The sequence below is a fragment of the Bos grunniens genome, chromosome 26, assembly GCF_055505025.1.
Source record: "Bos grunniens cultivar Pamir isolate PY7600 chromosome 26, Bosgru_T2T1.0, whole genome shotgun sequence".
Taxonomy (NCBI): Eukaryota; Metazoa; Chordata; class Mammalia; order Artiodactyla; family Bovidae; genus Bos; species Bos grunniens.
The window spans coordinates 547,737-559,792 of record NC_141190.1 but is presented as its reverse complement, the minus strand read 5'-3'; the positions used below and the strand labels follow the sequence as shown (position 1 = coordinate 559,792).

The 12,056-nt window shown below is 36.1% G+C and overlaps 1 pseudogene; it reads right to left on the bottom strand.

Annotated features, from left to right (window-relative positions):
• Positions 1-1,146: 1,146 nt before the first annotated feature.
• On the bottom strand, positions 1,147-2,998 carry LOC147343923 (olfactory receptor 8K3-like; annotated as a pseudogene).
• Between the last annotated feature and the right edge of the window lie 9,058 nt (positions 2,999-12,056).

Here is a 12,056-nt window from a genome sequence, read left to right as displayed (position 1 = left end):
GCTGACTACAGTCCATGGGGTCGCAAATAGTCAGACATGACTTAGCAACTAAACAGTAAAGATGGGATATGGTGGAGGACAGAGAATCCTAGAGTGCTGTGATTTATGGCGTTTCAAAGACTTGAACTTGACTTAGTGATTGAACACCACCACCACCACCACCAATACCTCCATCATATTACCTTTTCTTTTGTGTTGAAAACATTTAAATGCTGCTATCTTAACTTTCAGGTATACACAGTACAGATTGCTAACTATAATCAAAGAAATTGATCTTAATTGGAATGTCCACTGGTACAGAGAATGAACTGATTCAAATAAAATATCAGGCTGATTTTGTAGGTTACTGAATTGCAAAGTGTGTTGAGTTATTAAGATTTCTAGAGCTCATGTATGAAAGCAACTTCACTGATGAGAACAGATCAAGACTCTAACCTCCTCCATGCAGTATGGAAACATTTGGGAAAGTTCAGATAATTGCTGAGGTCAAATCATTATGCTACACTGAGCAGCCTTGAAACCACAATAAATTGAATTTTTTTGTTGTGTGCTCAGTCATGTCCAATTCTTTGTGACCCCATGGAGTGTGGCCCATTAGGCTCTTCTGTTTGTGGAATTTTCCAGCAAGAATACTGGAGTGAGTTGCCATGTACTTTTCCAGGGGAGTTTAATTTTGCATATGCCTTAGAAGCATATGGAGAATCAAACAGATAGATATTCTTACACAAAAAAACATATGCACATACTCAAACATACACATAGTCATGGGGAGGTTTATTCTGGTAGTTGATAAAAGCAATAGTCATTTAAACTCACCTTTTATATCTACTATTCTTCCTTTCTCACACACAGCATACTCAATGTCCTTATCTACTTGAATACTCTGTAGGGTCCTAATCAATTCTCCTGTATAATAACATTTACTTAATTATATTTATGATTAATCTCTCTTACACAAAGAAGGCAGATGTTTTTCTTGCTTTGTGTGCTAGTGTAATTACAGCACATTAAAGTGTTACTGGTGCATAAAAGACCATCTCTAAAAGTACATTGAACTTATTTGTGCTTGTTATTCCATTTAAAGACACATAGAAAAATGTTTGAAGCACAGAATTTAAGTGATAGGAATCATATTGTATGTAGGCTTTAAGAGGAAATGTTACAAAGCTTATTCCACACCTTTTGTAGTGCATATTTCACATCTTTGTTCCTCAAACTGTAGGTCAAGGGATTTAACATGGAGATAACAAGGGTGTAAAATATAGATGCCATTTTATCAGTGTCAAAGGAGTGTTTGCATATACATAAATATCAAAGTCCAAAAGACCACTGTGACCACTGTCAAGTGGGATCCACGGGTAGATAAAGCCTTGTGCTTAGCTTATGCAGTTCATCCTGAGAATGGCTACAAGGATGAGCAGATAAGACATAAGAATAACTGGAAGGAAGACATACAGATGGCTAACAAACACATGAAAAGATGCTCAACATCACTCATTATCAGAGAAATGCAAATCAAAACCACTATGAGGTACCATTTCACACCAGTCAGAATGGCTGCGATCCAAAAGTCTACAAATAATAAGTGCTGGAGAGGGTGTGGAGAAAAGGGAACCCTCTTACACTGTTGGTGGGAATGCAAACTAGTACAGCCACTATGGAGAACAGTGTGGAGATTCCTTAAAAAACTGGAAATAGAACTGCCTTATGATCCAGCAATCCCACTGCTGGGCATACACACTGAGGAAACCAGAAGGGAAAGAGACACGTGTACCCCAATGTTCATCACAGCACTGTTTATAATAGCCAGGACATGGAAGCAACCTAGATGTCCATCAGCAGATGAATGGATAAGAAAGCTGTGGTACATATACACAATGGAGTATTACTCAGCCATTAAAAAGAATACATTTGAATCAGTTCTAATGAGGTGGATGAAACTGGAGCCTATTATACAGAGTGAAGTAAGCCAGAAGGAAAAACATAAATACAGTATACTAACGCATATATATGGAATTTAGAAAGATGGTAACAATAACCTGGTGTACGAGACAGCAAAAGAGACACTGATGTATAGAACAGTCTTATGGACTCTGTGGGAGAGGGAGAGGGTGGGAAGATTTGGGAGAGTAACATTGAAACATGTAGAATATCATGTAAGAAACGAGTCACCAGTCCAGGTTTGATGCACGATACTGGATGCTTGGGGCTGGTGCACTGGGACGACCCAGAGGGATGGTATGGGGAGGGAGGAGGGAGGAGGGTTCAGGATGGGGAACACATGTATGCCTGTGGCGGATTCATTTTGATATTTAGCAAAACTAATACAATTATGTAAAGTTAAAAAAAAAAAAAGAATTACTGGAAGGGAGAGAATCGTATTAGCACCTGAGAAGATCAGAATGATCAGTTCAATTTTTTGTGTGTTTGAACAGAGCAAAGATATCAAGTGGAGACAGTCACAGTAGAAGTGTTTGATGATATTGTAGCCACAGAAGGATAAATTAAAAATATTTACTTTGACAGTAAGAGACACAGATGCACTATAGAGGTAGGGGATTGCCATCAGTATCCAACACACCCTTTGTGACATGATGACTGTATAAAGCAGAGGTTTACAGATGGCCACAAAGTGGTCATAGGACATTGCTGCCAGAATAAAAAGTTCACTTATAATGAACATGATGAAGAAAGCCAGCTGTGTGGTGCACAAATAAAAGGAGGTTGAATTTTGACCCATAATAAAATTTGCCAACATTTTGGTTCCTACAGCTGTTGCATAGCCAAGATCAGTAAGAGCCAGGTGTCTGAGAAAGAAGTACATGGGTGTCTGTAGCCTGGAGTCCACCTTAGTGAAGATGACCATGCCCAAATTGTCCACCGCTGAGGTCACGTAGATGATGAGGAAGAGCCCAAACAATGGAGCCTGCGGCTCAGGGAGGTCTGTGATTCCCATGAAGATGAATTCATTTGGCACAGTTAGATTTTGTGTTTTCATGCAGGTTTATCAGGATATGTATTCTGGGTTGAGACATCAAGCATAGCAAGCAGATTTCATGTAGGTTTTTCATATGTGAAGCTTGTCAAAGTCAAATACATCCTAACTTTCCAAAATAGGATGTTTTTTAAAAATCCCATATTCTATGTATAATAATGTGCATAAATAAAGATAGAGACAGAGTCTGAAATATTCACTAGTTCTCAAATAGGGGCTTTTTTACTAAGCAAATAACAATTGTCAACATCTGAAAGACAACTGGAAGCTTATTGCAACTGAAAGGTGAGTGGTACTTGCATATAATGGTCAATGGTCAGTTATGTTTATAAGCATCTCATAATACCCCTTATCAGTCCAAAATCTCAGTAGTGCTAAAGCTGAAAAACCAGAATGTTATAGATGGTATACCTAGAGATAAATACAGAGATAGATACATATCCTCTGTCCATGGGATTCTCCAGACAAGAATATGGGAGTGGATTGTCATGCTTTCTCCAGATAATCTTCCTGACCCAGGCATTGAACCTGTGTCTCTTATGTATCCTGCATTTGCAGGCAGATTCTTTAACACTAGAGCCACCTGGGAAGCCCCATATAAATATATAGATACACATATAGGTGTGGATACCTATGGATACATAGATAAAGACACAGAAATGTATGCATAGAAGTACATTAGAAATGAAAAAAATTAAAAGTGTGATACATATATAAATTTATACAAATACAAACATATGATACATATTTAAAGTTTTCTATTAGTCATTTATGGATAATTGCAATCACATTATAATATTTATGTTATACTTGATAATATCACTTAATCATATTGCTGAATACATATAAAAACTGTATTATTCAATTATATAAGAATTATGATAAAAATGTAAAGCCATACATTCCAAAAATGTACAGAACACACTGGGCTTCCCTGGTGGGCTTAGATGGTAAACATTCTGCCTGCAATGAAGGAAATCCGGGATTGATCCCTGGGGTGGGAGAATCCCATGGAGAAGGGAATAGCTACCCACTCCAGTATTCTTGTCTGGAGATTTCCATGGACAGAGGAGCCTGGTTACAGCCCATGGGGTCACAAAGAGTTAGACATTTTCACTTCTCTTTTATGCTGCTGCTGCTAAGTCACTTCAGTCGTGTCCAATTCTGTGCGACCCCATAGACGGCAGCCCACCTGGCTTCCCCGTCCCTGGGATTCTCCAGGCAAGAACCCTGGAGTGGGTTGCCATTTCTTTCTCCAATGCATGCAAGTGAAAAGTGAAAGTGAAGTCGTTCAGTCATGTCTGACTCTTAGCGACCCCATGGACTGCAGCCTACCAGGCTCCTCCATCCATGGGATTTTCCAGGCAAGAGTACTGGAGTGGGGTGCCATGGCCTTCTCCAACCTACTATTTCAACACATAGTCCTAAAAATCCTTTATTTAGGTGATACAGACTGAAACAGTTAACAGACAACAAAATTTAGACATTTGTATAAATAAGAAAAATATAATAGATTGCAGTGAGAATTATCCCTTTATAGAAATATGTGAGACATATATGTATAGAGATAAAATCTCTGCTATACTTTCTTTTATGTTATATACAAATGATTCCTTTGGACAAATAATTTAATTTATTTGAAAATCTTCATTTTCTTATGCAAAACTGATATTTCTTTACAGGGTAGTTGGGAGAAAAAAATGAAGAGTAAAGGATTCAATATGTTTAGGCTACCTGGAAATCAGGTTAAATATATATATATATATATTTATTTATTTATATAAAAAATATATATATATATTTTACATGGTGACAATAATTTAGCTCAAAGAGAGTTTCTTTATATATTTGTGTGTCAGTTCTTCTGCACTGTGACATTATCTTATTTGTCAAGGTTATGATATAATGATCAATAGGTGAGGTCTAGGTCAAGTAGAATGGAGCACATTTAACTTACTCCAAGCCCTTCACTATTCCCCTTTGCAGGCCTAAAATTGGACCTCTGAAGTCCATAAAGTGGATTCTTTATGTTCTAGTTTTATTTACTATGTTAGCAAAAATGAAAGCTCATTATGATGCAAATTTTCCTAAAACATAATCTTTCCCTAGGAGCATTTTCACTACAATTGACATATGCTAATTTGTATGTAACAATTCAAATATATGTAGTCGTGCATGAACCCAGGAGAATACGAGGAGATCTAAGCAAACTGAAGGAAAGAGTAGTCAGTGGCATTTTTTCTGCATAATGAAAATTCATTAAAAACTCCTTTTGGGAAAGAAGATGCTATGCTTTAAAAAAAACAAAACAAAACAAAAAAAACAAAAAAAAGTGTAAGGTTACTATGTCACACAAGGCTATGCTGTTGTTTAGTCACTAATTCCTTTTTGACTCTTTGTGACCCCGTGGACTGTATTCTTCCAGCCTCCTCTGTCCATGAGATTTCCCAGGCAAGATTAGTGGAGTGGGTTGCCATTTCCTGACCCAGGGATAGATACTGCATTGACAGGTGGATACTTTACCACTGAGTCACAAGGGAAGTATTGTCTACACAATACTATAGACATGAATAAAATACATTAAATAGATATACATGGATTAGGGGTGTTTCTTAATTTTTTTTTTTTTTTTTTGTATTTTAAGGCCACAAAACTTCACAAATTATAATGTAATACAAAACACAAATCAACATTTTATAAAAACAAATTAAAGTGTATCTAAATATAATAATAATAAACATAGTACAAATATACCAGAATAAGAGGTGGATTTCCCTGGTGGCACAGACACTAAAGGATCTGTCTGCAAGGCAGGAGTCCTGAATTCTATCCCTGGACTGGGAAGATCCCTTGGAGAATGGAATGGCTACCCACTCCAGTCTTCTTTTCTGGAGGATTTCATGGACAGAAGAGCCAGTGGGCTACATTCCATGGGGTCTCAAAGAGTCAGATACATCTAAGCAACCAACTTGCTAGAGTAAGAGGTAGATGGCAGATCAAGGTAAGAGGATTATTAGGTGCAAAATATTGTCAGCATAAATGCTTCCTTTAAAAAATATAAATAACATTGGTTACAATAAATTTTCAGTACTGCAGTCTCTGAGTACTCTGTAAGAAAATTAATTTAAACAATTTATAACATTAAATATAAAAGTGTTTATATTTAATTAGCATTTTGCTCACTTAAAATATTGTTTGCAATTTTAAGATCTCCTGATAGTCTTCCTGGACTTGATGCAGACAATTTTCTAATATCAGAAACATGAAATGTGTATCAGTCAACAGTTATTGTAGAGAAATATCTTCAGTAAATGTAATAAGTAGTATAAATCTTGTTTTCTTGTCTTTATTTTGTTTTACAATTATGAAAAGCTAAAAAAAAATCAGACTTTGTAAATTCTGATTTTCCTGTAAAGGTAAGAAAAAATAGAAGTGTTTTTGGTTCTTTTCTCACAAGCTTTACCATTCTATGAAAAGACCCAAATAGCTATCTCATAGTTTAACATTTTCATTAAATCCCAATTGTCAAATTTTTAAAGCTGTGCCCTGTGAGATAATTTTATCTAATTTGCTGTCAAGATTCCACTTGAAATTGAAGGACACCCTGAAAATTGCACCATTGCCGTAAAACTAGGTACTTAAAAGCCTACTAATAACCAAATAACCATTTCCACATCTCATTGTGAGGTGGAAATGCTCTTTGTCCCATCAAGGGATCCAGAAATAATCATATTTATATACTGATGTACATAATCATTAAATATTAAATTATATTGAAACCGTCACAAAAAAACACCCAGAGCACTAAATGACTAAGAATTTAGAAGACCATCACAATAAGAGATTGAATACATGAGGCTTCTTAATTTTACCAGTTTCTAAATATTCATGTGTTTTTGGCAGTGGTGTTGTTTCAGTCTCTAAAGCATGTGTGACTCTTGTAACCCCATGAACTGTAGCCTGCCAGGCCTATCTGTCCAGGGGATTTCTCTGGCAAAAATGCTTATGTGGGTTGCCATTTCTTTCTCCATGGTATCTCCCTGACCCAGGGAATGAACCAGGGTTGTTGCAGGCAGATTCTTTACCAGCTGGGCCACCACGGAAGCCCTCACGCATCGTTAGTTTTGCTTTACTGCCTCTTAGTTTTGCCTTCCACTAGAGATATCATTATTTATATAAATGTGTGTTATGATGATGTTTCAGAAATGCTTTTTAGCATTTAGTCTGTAAATCCATATGAATATTTAAAAAAAAATAATATGAAAAGAGAAGAAGAGGATTTCTATTCCTGCTCAGGCATTACAGAGAGGTAGAAAGCTGAGAGAACTGAACCAGAAATGGTCTCATTTTGCTTAGACTTTGCCAGTGAATTAATGTGATATTTTGAATTTGTCACTGAAATGCTGTCAGCATATTGGAAACAAGGCATCACATGAAACACTCTATCATTTTACCTGTAATGAAGTCTCTGTCATGACTCCCTCATGTGGCTCTCACATGGCTAAGTGGAACAGTTTATGGATTTCTTTCACCTTTTGATACTCCCCCTGAGGAGATGTCAAAGAATGTGCTGATCATCCCTAAAGACCTGAGACCACAACAAAATATCTTGAGATTGTTTTTTTTTTTTTTTTCAATTTTCTAGGACAGTTATTTCTTTCCTCCCTATTGTTTCCTACTTTTTTTTTTTTAACTCTGGAATGATGCTAAAGCTGAAACTCCAGTACTTTGGCCACCTCAAAGAGTTGACTCATTGGAAAAGACTGATGCTGGGAGGGATTGGGGGCAGGAGAAGAAGGGGACGACAGAAGATGAGATGGCTAGATGGCATCACTGACTCGATGGACGTGAGTTTGAGTGAGCTCCAGGAGTTGGTGATGGACAGGGAAGACTGGCATGCTGCATTTCATGGGGTCGCGAAGAGCCAGACACAACTGAGCCAGAACTGAAATGAAATGAACTTTCTTTTTGTAGTATGTAAGTCTCTTAATTAAACCTATCTCTAGCAAATGTCCATTAAGTCTGCAAGTCCACAGTGGTCTTCTCAGATGAATGATGGTATAGAAATGTTTAAACATTGTCCTATTTCATTATTGAAAAATAGGAAATTAAAGATGGGCTTCTCAGGTGACTCCATGGTAAAGAATCCGCTTACCTAGAAGGAGACACAGGTTCTATTCCTGGGTCAGAAAGATCCCCCAGAGAAGGAAATGATAACCCACCCCAGAATTCTTACCTGGAAAATCTTATGGACACAGAAACCTGGTGGGCTACAATCCATGGAGTCTCAAAAAGTTGGACACAATTGAGGGTCTGAGCACATATGCATGATATCAAGTCTTCATCAGACCTAGATCCTAGATATGGATTTTACCCTATTGTTTTATCTAAATATTTTATTTGTGGCTGTTATTTAATTGCTAAGTCATGTCTGATTCTATTGTGAACCCAAGGACTGTAGCCTGCTAGTCTCCTCTGTACATGGAATTCTCTGGGCAAGAATACTGAGTGGACTGCCATTTCCTTCTCCAGGGAATCTTCCTAACCTGGTGTTTCCTGCACTACAGGCAGTTTCTTTACCACTGAGCCACCAGGGACGCCCTAAATGTTTCATATTAGGTCAACATTATTTATTTGCTTGCTCATTTTTTCCTCTATATCCCTAATTACCTCAGCACAATGATTTAAAAGGCTATACCCCTTCTTTTGAATTACCTTTGCAACTTTATAAGAAACTAGTTGAACTATTTGTAAAAATCTATTTCTGTCGTCTATTCTGTTCCATTAATTTATGTTTGTGTTTCTACCAATATCAAAATCTTGATTATTTGGTTATATAATTAATCCTAACATGAAGGAGTGTTATTTCCTAGTTATACTAAATTTTAAAATGTATTTTCATCTATCTTTTGCCCTTAACTTTTCAATAAAATTCAGTATAAAATCACCTCTGCACTAAATCTTGCTGAGGTATTATTTAGGTTTGCATTAAATCTATGGATCAATTTGGGAAGAATTTTATCTTTAGTATACTGATCTAAGCTAAATATATCTATTAAATTATTCAAATCTCTTTCAATTTTTAAAATTGGGATTTGTACTTTTCAGCATATAGATCCTGTGCAGGCTTTGTTAGTTTTTATGTACATTTTCATTAGATATGAAGTGACTGTAAATGGTCTTGTTTTATATATATATATATATATACATATATATATATATATTTCTATATCTTTTGTTAATCACATATCTGGTCTCCTTTGTGAACTCATGTTTTCCAGATTGTTTTATTTTCCTCAGTTTTGTGGAAATTTTCTATTAGAAAGCGTATCTTTTGAAAATAGGGATGTTTTCGTTTCTTTCTTTGAAATTTCTATGAATTTTTATTAGTGTTTTTTTGTTGTTGTTGTTGTTTGTTTCTTTTTTTCCTTACACTTGGACACTACTAAGCAGTTAACAGTTTCACTTTCACTTTTCTGGGGATATAAAAGCAATAATTTCAATGAGTCCAGACTCTTGCATATTTCCATTCATAGAAAGATGCTAATTCATTAATTTGAGATGTCTGCTTTTTCTTCAACAATAATCTGGTAATCTGATAATGTTCCAACTACCCATGTTTTGGTTTAAGTGTCTAGGATAAGATTTTTAGAACATTAACTCTAAATTTGAATGTCATCCAATGAGGTATGTGATTTGTTTGAACCTTCACTGCTTTATCTCAGCAATCAATTTTGTACTGAAAGCTCATTGCAGGTCAAATGTAATATGAAAGTAACACCTAAAGACAAAGTTGAAGTATTCAACCTAATGTTTTAGAATATATATATATATATATATATATATATATATATACATCAAATTTAGCATAAAAGTGATTATACTCATTGAGTACTTAAGAATCATACTTTGTTTATTCATCCATTCATTTGTTCAGTCACTAAATGGCTTCCCACTCTTTTCCATCTCATGGACTGTAGTCTGTCAGGCTCCTCTGTCCGTGAGATTTTCCAGGCAAGAATACTGGAGTGGGTTACCATTTTCTTCTCCTGGGGATCTTCTGGACCCAGAAATTAAACTCAGGTCTCCTGCATTGGCAGGAAGATTCTTTACCACTGAGGCATCTGGGAAGGCACAAGCCTTATTATTAACTCATAAGTATTAATAATAGGCCTTAGTATGGCATTATCTATGGATTTCCCTGGTGACTCAATGGTAAAGAACCCACCTGGTAATGCCAAAGACTTAGGTTCAATCCCTGGGTCAGGAAGATCCAGGAGTGGAGAAAGAAATGGCAATCCATTCCAGTATTCTTGCCTGGGAAATCCCATTAACAAAAGGAGCTCGATGGGCTTTAGTCCATGGGGTCATAAAAGAGGAGACACACTTAGTGACTAAACAATGATGACATGGCTTATCTATGGAAGCAAGAGACATTCTAAAAGAAGGACAAAATATGCAGCTTCCTCCCCCAAGGTCCAGAGTTCCTTCCAAAGATAGCCTAAGAAATCAAAGTCCTTTGTGTGCCTCCAGCCACAGAATTACAAAGCTGTGACAACAGGTATACAATACCAGGATTAGATTTTTCCAGAAGTGGATATTTTCCAGCAATGAGGATCAAAGTGACAAAGTTCTTCTCTTATGGATTGGAACTTGTTCTTAAGACTAACTCCCCTGAGAACTGGTATGGTTGGACAAAGGAATGCTACCTGTCACATCATGACTCTGGCCCCAGCCAGCTGGCTTGCCTTGATGCAAGCCTGACAACCAGCATCTTCAGCCAGCAGAAACTGGAGGGAACGTCCCCACTGGTTACAAGGTCTCAGGACAGAAACAAGATGAAAGGAGAACTTGAAATTCTATGCTTTCTCCACAAAATGGCTTTTTTCTGTTTTTCTCTTTTGCTTGTGGAACATTTATTGTTCATATACAAATGAGTCTATTTCTGATCTATCAATATATTTTCATTGATATATACTGCCAATTTTTATATCAGGAGCAGACTTAAAAAATAATTGTAGCTTTGGAATAAGACTGGATATCATTACTGCTTGTCTTAATGTTCATATTACAAGTTTATTCCTTTTTGAAAAGTTAGTTCAGCTATTCTAGATCTCTTTTTCTATATGATTTGATTTTAGCTCCTTTATGTATTTTGGTTTTAGCTTCTCAATTCTTATCAAAATAGAATTTCTGCTTAAATTTTAATTGTGTTTGATTTGAGAAATTGTCACATTTACTTAATATTGAATAAATCAGTAAATAAATATGGTACAATCTCATTTGTGTGTGCCTCCATTAATATCTTTCAGGAATATTTTTTTAATTTTTACCATAAAGGTTTGCATATTTTGTATATATCTTTAAGCATTTCATAATTTTGATGAATTTATAACAGGTATTTAACATTTTAACAAGGCTATGATTTTTCCAGTAGTCATGTATGGATGTGAGAGTTGGACCATAAAGAAGGTAGAGAGCATAAGAATTGATGTTTTTGCACTGTGGTTTTGGAGAGTCCCTTGGACTGCAAGGAGATCAAATCAGTCAATCCTAAAGGAAATCAACCCTGAATATTCATTGGAAGGACTGATGCTGAAGATGAAGCTCCAAAACTCTGGCCAGCTGATGTGAAGAGCTGACTCATTGGAAAATACCCTGATACTGGGAAAAAATGAAGGCAAAAGGAGAAGAGGCTGACAGGATAAGACGGTTGGATGGCATCAGCAGTTCAATGGACATGAGCTTGGCAAACTCCAGGAGATGATGAGGAAGAGAATGGCCTGGTGTCCTGCAGTCCATAGGGTTGCAAAGAGTCAGACAAGACTTGTCAACTGAACGATAACAACAACATTTAACAATTCCATTTCTAATTTTTCATTTGTAGTATATAGAAATAAAAAAAATTATTGTGTGTACTGATCTCTCCTTGAAGCCATTCTAAATTCACCTTTTAATTCAATGCTTTTTTCTATAGTTTATACTTCCACCTGCACAACCTCATCATGTAGTAATAAAAGCAGCTTAAATTTCTTCTTTCCAATCTGAATTTTTTTTCTTT